Source organism: Chiloscyllium plagiosum, chromosome 8, assembly GCF_004010195.1.
Source record: "Chiloscyllium plagiosum isolate BGI_BamShark_2017 chromosome 8, ASM401019v2, whole genome shotgun sequence".
In the NCBI taxonomy this organism is placed as follows: Eukaryota; Metazoa; Chordata; class Chondrichthyes; order Orectolobiformes; family Hemiscylliidae; genus Chiloscyllium; species Chiloscyllium plagiosum.
Window position 1 is genome coordinate 57,208,899 of NC_057717.1, and position 9,170 is coordinate 57,218,068.

The window sequence follows — 9,170 nt, forward strand, 5'->3', positions numbered from 1 at the left end:
CCCAGCAATTTCTCTCTCAACATCCCCCTCATCACCACAGCACCTTCCCTGTCAACATCTCTCTACGCACCCCAGCACCTTCCATCCCAACATGCCCATCCCCACTCCAGCACCTTCTTCTGAACATCACCCTCCCCACCACAGCACATTCCCTGTCAACATGCCCCTCCCCACCTCAGCACTTGGGATCATTTCCCCTTCTCCATCAGAAGTTATTTCTGCTGTTTGGAATGCAACCAGTCATGTGTGTTTTGTCAACAGGTTTAGATGCATGTGTCCGACCTTGACATCAGCCCTGCATTCAGTGACCTAACCTGGCTTCTGATGCCGTAACACTTCCATTTTCATATTCTCATTCTGCTGAGGGCATCTCCCTGGTGTCACGCCTCCAATTTGTTACTTTATCTCAATCCATTTAAGGTAATAATCTAAATCGTTTCTTTTCCACAATGTCAACGTCGGCATTTGAAGTGAATGTGTTCCCTCTGTTTTTCTCCATGACATGATTAAAAGCTCTGTAGTTTCAGTGATGTCAGTCTCATGCAGTTTCAGAATCTAGGAACTTGTGCACCATGCACTATCGTTCAGTCCCCAGTGTACGACGCTCCAGGTTGGACAGGATGTTTGACCATCATTGACATCCTTCTTTGGAAATTGTCCAAAAACAGAAAATGGTGAAGTAATTACCGAAAATGTTGCAGCATCTTCTGGAATGAATGCAGAGTTGAACTTTCATGTCCAGTGACCCTTTTCAAAGCTCCCAGTTTATCCAGCAATTTTTGTATTTTTATTTCCAGTATCCATAGTTATTTGTTTTAGTGAAAATTTGTTCGGTGCCTATTCATTTCTGGAGAAATTCAGTAGGTCTGTCAGCATCTGCAGAGACAGAAACAGCGTTAGCGTTTCAAGCCCAGTGTGGCACTTCTTCAGAACTGAAAAGGATTGAAACCTGGGATTTTTAATCCCTTATCAGAGGTGGGGGGATAGATGACAGGGAAAAGAGGGTGTGGCAAAGATAAACGGGCTTTTAGCACTGCTAAACGAGTGGATGGTGTAAAATGTGTTTAAATTAAGGTGTGAACGGGGGAAAGGGGTTCTCTCAATTGAGTGCAAGAGGAAGAAGACACAACCACACAAGGTCATAGGGAGGCCAGGAAGGAGAATGTTGACTCTGTGGCATTATATAGATCTGACCATGGATACGTTTCACTGTCGAGATCATCGCCCCCTTTAGACAAAGGAATCCATGTGTTTGACTTCTTATTGGCACTAGTAAACATTTCATGCTGCCTTAGTATTGTAATATGGAGAAAAACAAATCACCATATGAAGTTGATCTGAGTATTGTTTGCCTGTCATGTTTAATATTGTTTAAATTTGCAGTGCTTATCTTTAAATGCTTGTTCTTAAAATTAGAATCAGATGGAGTGTAGGAGGTTGGGTGGTGACATTGTAAAAGCTTCAAAAATCATGAGAGATATGGATAGGGTGAATAGCCAAGATCTTTACAACGGCATGGGAGAGTTCAGCCATAGAAGGCATAGGTTTAAGGTGAAAGAGAAAAGATTTAAAAGGAACGAAGGGGCAACGTTTTTATACAGAGGGTGTTGTGTTTATGGAATAAGCTGTCGGAGGAAGAGTGGTAGTTGCCAGTACAGGTACAACATTTAAAACTCATTTGGACAAACATATGAACCGGAAAGATTTCGAGGCATATGGGCCAAATGAAAGCAGGTGGGACGAGCTTAATTTGGAAAACTTGGCCAGCATGGACATTTAGAAAAGCTTCACGCAGGGTCCGAGTGTTTTGTGAAAGAGAAATTATACTTTGCCCTGTAAAATTATGCAAAGTATTTCTGGAGATGCCTGAGAATGTTACAATCAGACTTGATAAAGGGGATCTGGTAGACACCAGGCTTTCCACAGATTTTCCACAAGGTATTACAAAATGAAAGTTCTTACACATGACAGAAGGTCGTCGGAATATGGATAATGTATTAACATGGGATGATGATTGGTTCGCACATCGAAATCGGAGAGTCAGGATTAATGAATCTTCATGATAAAGGTGTATCTGCTGGAGTACCACAGCTATGAGTCCGATGGCATCAGATATTTACAATCTATACTGATAGCTTGAAAGAGGGAGTTGAGTGCAACATACATCCGAATTTGTGGATGACACTGAGAACCAAAGGCAAGCTGTTATTTAATGGAGACGACTTCCAGAAAAGGAGCAGTAAAAAGGGATTGGAGTCTTCCTGTGTATGAAACATAAAGTCAGCATGCTGGTTCAGCAAGTAACTGGGTTGTTTCAAAAGATGGGTTCCTGGGACAAAAGGTTTGTGTTAATGACAATCTCTAAAACGGTGAGGCGATCATTCATTGGGGTTTAAACGAATGAGGAGTGATACTGCTGAAAAATACAAGACACAGAGAGGGGTTGACACTGCAGATGTTGAGAAGTTGTTACCATTCCCGGGTGGAGTCCCGAACTTGAGGACATAGATACCGAATATGGAACATCGATTTCAGTCTGAGATGCAAAGTGATGTCTTCTCTCAGAATGTCTGGAATTCCCTAACCCGGAGAGGTGTGGAGGGACAACAAATTTGGACTATACAAACACCCAACGGGTATATATAACTCATTCACTCTCCTCAAGGAGTCGGCAAGAAAGTGGAGTCGAGTCCTGGAGTAAATCAGCCATGTCCGTATTAAATGACAGGGCAAGCTTGAGGAGCCGAATAGCCTACTGTTCCTACTGTTATTAATTTCACATGTTATGCTTTTGGAAAGTAACTGGTTATTTTCCTGGAAGTTGTGTTCTGTCATGCTACATTCGGATGAGCAGAGGATTTGTTTGAGTTTACCCTGGGTGGGGTATGGGGGCTGTAGCCACAGCGAATCGGGGTCTGGGACATGGCTTAAATTTGGAGCAGAAGTTACAGAGATGGGAAGCCTGGAAACAGGGATTGGGGGTGAGGTTCACTTCCTGATCCAGGCTAGATTTTCCAAGTACGTTTCCAAAACTACACCTAACCATCGGAATGGCCTCAATTTGCAGGTCCGAAGGGCTGAATGGAACATCAGGACACAGGGCTGAGGGATAGGAGTGGGACATTCGGCCCTTTGATACTACTCCACCAGTAAATGAGATCGTGGCTCATCTTATTGTTGTCCCAGCTGCACTGTTCTCTCCATGCACCATTATCCCTGATTCACCGGTCTATGGAAAATCACATGAAGCCAGCCTCGATATAATATAAAGATTCAGCCATCCCAAACTTCTGGGAAAGAGGATTTCTACTCGACTGAATTCCCACTTTGTGAATTTCTTCTCACTCCATTTGTGACTGTAGATGAAGGGTGTCACTATTTCCTTTTCTATTTCCACTCCTCCACTGCTCACAACAAATTTTAAATGTAACCAGGTTGGTGAGATGGCCGATGATAAAGGTCTCAGACTGGGTTAGGTTCAGTGATAAGAAGTCAGGCAGATTTCTTTAGTCAGCCACAAGTTACTAACAGAACTAACGGAGGAGTATGGTGGATCTGTCGGTGGCACTGCTTCCTCACATCACCAAGGAGCTGGGTTCAATTCCAATCTCGGGCGACCCTCTATGTTTGAACATTCTCCCCGTGACTGTGTGGGTTTCCACTCAGTGCTCCAGTTTCCTGCCACAGTCCAAAGTTGTGTAGTTTAAAGTGGTTGCCCATAGTGCCCAGGGATGTGTAGGTTAGGTGGGTTAGTTATGGGAAATGTAGGCTTACATGGATAAGGTAGGGGGCCACGTCTAGGTAGGATGCTGTTTAGTGCATCAGTGCGGACTTAATGGACGGAATGTCCTGGCTCCACACTGCAGAGGTTCTATGACAATTACAACAAATTTGGCCTATACAAACACCCAGCGGGTATATACCTAATCCACACTTATCAAGGTCTTGTATATTTCATTCTCATTCCAAGAGTACCCTGTTAAAGCCTTCATAATATAAGCCCTTCACCCCAGGAATACGTGAAATGAAATATCTCTGAACTGCTTTCAATGTAATTATATCCTTTCTCAGATAAGGAGACAGAAAAAAAAATTAATCTCACACTCAGATCATAGAGTTTATATTTGTTTTCTCAAAGTGCTGAGAGTCTTTGAAACACTCTTTCCCACAGAGCATTGGAGGCAGAAATATTGAATATTTTTGAGGCACCGACAGAAGGTTCATGAATAACAACAGAATCAAGGATTTTCGAGGAATGGGCAACAATTTACAGCGTAGGGGAAAATGTAGACAGTGGTATCAAATTACACGGGTCCGGAACATCCAGGAATATAATGCAAAATGAAATGATGCTATCAATAAAATATTAAGGGGGAATCCAAGATACCGGAGATCCGGAAGGTCTGTTTTGCTGGGCTCTGCATCACAGCATGGGCAAAGTGGTTCTCTAACCCATCCCATCCTAGCCATTTATGTAAAATTCAACACTAAAAGAGCGATAGAATCTTTACTAATCCTGTTTTGTCAAGTGCAAATGACAAAACATGGGAAAGGATCGAGAAAGTCCCAACACACGGTGCACCCGTCAGAAGCATCGAGCCTGCCTGAGGCTGTAGCTGCAACCCACTCTGCTCGTTCCATGGACCCAGTTCCTCACCAGGCCTTGGTCACTGAGTTCACCAAGTTATGTGGAATGATTGAAGCCATGATTGAAGAAGGGTTCAGCAGTGGCTCGGGCCGCTCTCAGCCGTGCTCCAAAAGCATGAGCAGCAAATTGACAGCCTTGGAAACAGAACAGATTATGCCAAGTGCCAAACTGCAGCGACAGAGAGTGCGATCAGTTCCTTTCAGGAGAGGATCCTTACCTTTCAAAAGCAGGTCCAATCCTTAACTGAACATGACGACCCCCTCGAGAACAGGGATAGGATGAAAAATGTTCACATCGTCGGTTTGCTGGACCGGACGGAAGGTGGTCAGCGGGTGAGTTTATTGAGAACTGGCTGCAGCGATTCCTTCACTTCAAAACTCAAAAGGGACGGGTGAAGACTGAAACAGTTCATCGGGTTATGGTGCGGAGGTCAGACTCAGACCAGCGCCTTCGCCCTGTCCTTGTGCAGTTACATAATTATGGGGATAAACAAAGACTGATGGAATCTTCCCGAACACAGGGGACAGATCCGATTGCTTTAATTCACGAAGGCTCCAGTATTATGTTCTTCAGGACTTTTCAACGGTGGTGACTCAGGAAAGAAAATCTTTTGATGATATCAAGAGAAGAGTAAGGGAACTCGGGATTCAGTATTCCTTACGGTACCCAGCGGTGCTCCGTATTGCTTTCAATGGATCCATACACTTGTCTGACTCTACAGAGAAAGCGAAAACCTTGTGGATATTTTAAAGTAAGATGGATGTTTAGATAATCATGTTTCTCTCTTAAAGAAATTTTCTTGGATTTTTCTGGTATTAACCAGTGTTAAATTATAGTCGGGGATGGTAGAGTACGCACTTTTAACTTCTTCATTAGTATTACTACTCTTTTTCTCTTTCCTTGCTTGTATCTGGGGTGCGACTCAAGCTGGAGCGGTTACAAAGGTAGTTGTGATGACTAAATACCGACCAAAGAGCAGTTGAACTACGATTTTTGTCGTTAACTGCCCTGGATGTCATATTAGTAGCAGGCAGAAGATGAGGTTTTGGGGTATGTAATCGTCCCCACTGGACCCGCGTGGTGGGGGCGGGGGTAAATTCCCTAAGGAGTGTCATTGGCACTTTGGATTTTGTTTCATTTTTTTGTTTTTGTGTGTGTGTTTTATTTTGGAAAGTATTGAGAGCTTGTTAGATGCAGTAGTCTTAGTTTGTGTTGTTTTAAAGCTCTATGAGTCTTTTTTCATTTATGATCAGTGATGTGTAATTCGAGTTCTTCCTCTCTAGCGCTCAAATGTTGCTACAGTGTGTGATGGTTAATGATGTTCTTAAATGGTGTACCTGGAACAATAAGCGGAGCCATTGTCCAGTAAAGAGGAAAAATGTATTTTCTAGTCTTACAAAGGAGAGGGTGGATGTTGTCCTATTGCAGGAGATGCACCTTGATGACAAGGAACATTTGATATTGCAGCAGGGCGGGTTTGATCGGGTTTATTTCTCATTTTATTAATAGTAGGAGTAGGTGAGAAGCCATATTGGATAGGAAGAATCTTCCAGTTAAATTACTAGATTACATTCGACATTCACAGGTGGATCATAATCCCCAAACCCTTGAACTATGGGAAAGAATACAGTATGTTGAATGGTTATTGCCTCCCGGCGCACCCTCTTAAAACCGTGGTAGATGCATTTTCCAAATTACGTTATCTTGTCTCATGGTGCATTAGTATAGATGATTTCAACTGTCTTATGGACCCCATAGTGGACAGAATGTCCAAAGATCACCCAAAACCCTCGTCATAATGTAAGCAATTAGTTGATTCTTGTGCAGAACTAGAGCTGGTGGATGTCTGGAGGCAGATCCACATCACAAGTCGGGATTTTATTTTCTCCTTTAACCCGCATAAATGCCACACGAATGTTGATCTCTTCTCCATCCCTGCAACAATCTTAGATTCGGTGGCATCTTGCACAATTGGGAAAATTACCATTTCTGACCATGAAGCAGTATAAGAATTTCGAGACGCTGGCGAATGGATCCTTTTTTTTCTTAAGGCTAGTTAGTTCATTGAGTATTTCTGTAAAGATTTCAGATCTTTCTTAGCCATTAATGCAGATTCAACCAGTAACACATCCATTCTATGGGAAACTGCTAACGCTCATGCCAAGGGAATAGTTATTCATCAGGAAGCGGCAGAAGGGGCAGCAGGAACGCTGGCTTGAGGCACAGCTGAGGGCAGCCGAGAGGGCATACTGTGATAGTACCTCCGTACCTAATCTGCAGAGGATCACAACGCTTCTGTCTACAGTGAATTCCTCGCTCACACAGACAGCCAGGAAGGAACTTACTATTGAAAAACAATGGCTGTTTGAACATGGTGATAAGCCAGGCAAGTATTTAGCCTAACTTGCCAGGAAAATGAGTGCCCCCTCAAGCCATTACCTCAATTAGGGAAGGTACTGGGATCCTTCCCTCCGATTGCAAAAAGATTAATGCAGCCTGTCCGAGATTTTTCTCCGAATTATTTCAGACTGGACATTTTGAGGATAGATGTATTAAGATGGAGTCATTTTTCAAGAACCTGTGTGTTTCAGGAGTAACCCCTGAATAGGTGTTGTGCCTTAATGCACCATTGTCAGCACAGGAGGGTGTGAAGCAGCTTCAGAATGTAAAGGTGCACGTTCCTGACGGATTTCTGAGTGAATTTTATAAATAATTCATAAACTTATTGTCAGGGCTGATGTTTAACATGTTGTGTCACTCATACAGTCACGAACCCCTCCCTCTATCCTTAATAGAGGCTCATATCTCTCTGATGCTGAAGAAAGGAAGACCCTGGAGGATTGTGCTTCTTGCATGCCAATCCCACATTTAAATGTTGGTCTCAAAATCCTGCCTGAGATCCGTGCATTAAGGCTGGAAACTTTGCTGCCTTCCGTTGCCAAAGAGGACCGGACAGGCTTTATAAAGGGCCGCAGATCTTCCTACAATGTTAAGAGGTTACTCAATATGATCCAAGAGTGTCAACAACAATCTGTCCAGGGATTATTGATCCCTTTAGATGAGAGAAGCCATTTGATTGGGTTGAGTGGCCGGATCTCTTCTGTACATTAGAATGGTTTGGTATACGCAAAGTTTTTATCAAGTGGGTGAGGGTCCTTTACCGTGATCCTCTGGCTGCGGTTCTCACTAATGGTGTGGCCACCCAGTAATATTAATATTTCTCCAGGCAGCCGCCAAGACTGACACCTTTCACCATTGTTGTTTACGTTGGTGATTGAGCCACTGGCGGAGGCCATCCGTAGGGATGCCAACACATCTGACCCAGAAGTGGGATAGAAGTCACGTGAGTTTATATTGTATGCAGATTAGGGTCTTATGTTTTTGTCAAATCCTGCAATTTCGGTAGTTCAAGTGATGCAATGCATTAATTCGCTTGTTGCCTTTCCGGGCGATAAGATTAATTTTACAAAGTTGGAGGCCACGCCTATGGGATGTCTGAGGAAAATACCTGATACTGAGGGCAAATCCTGATTTCCTTTTAAATGGTCACTGGGGGTGGTTTCCCTATTTCAGTATATTCATTACATCTGTCTTTGATCATTTATTTAACGTGAACTATGCCCATTTGTTTGACAAAATTAAACAAGACCTTCAAAGATGGGAGGCATTTCCAATATCCTGGCTAGGTCGGATAGCTGTTATTTAATGAATGTCCTTCGTCATTTGCTATACCCTGTGTAAATGCTTCCTTTGATGTTTCCCAGACAGATATTTTGGAAACATTATGGGTGGTTTAGCTCTTTTATTTGGCCCCATAAGCGATTCTATATCAAGCTAACAAAATTGCAACTGCCCCACAGATTGTGGGGGGGCGATCTCCCCGATTAAAAGCAAGCAATTAAGCTCTTTTCATCGTACGTGAGTGCCTGGGCGGCTGAGGACTCGGCATCAATATGATGAATTGAACCCTTATTGGTCTGTTGTTCTTAGATAACATGACAACATTTATGAAGTATTGTCATAAACTAATTATCATCAATAATGTTAAAACTTGAAGGACAATGCGTCAGATCGAGGGAAATACAGCCCTCATGTTTCTTACCACTATAATTGATATACCGGGCTGTCAACCAGGGATAATGGATTCCAGGTTTAATCTTTGGGCAGCCAGGGGTGCGCCTTGCTTGAGTGATTTAGAATTAGAAGAAACCATACAGTATGGATACAAGCCCCTGTGCCCAGCAAGTCCACTCCGACTCTCTGAAGACCGACCCAGGCCCATTCCCCTACCATCCTATATTTAGAACATAGAACATAGAACATAGAAGAATACAGCGCAGTACAGGCCCTTTGGCCCTCGATGTTGCGCCGATCCAAGCCCACCTAACCTATACTAACCCACTATCCTCCATATACCTATCCAATGCCCGCTTAAATGCCCATAAAGAGGGAGAGTCCACCACTGCTACTGGCAGGGCATTCCATGAACTTACGACTCGCTGAGCGAAGAACCTACCCCTAA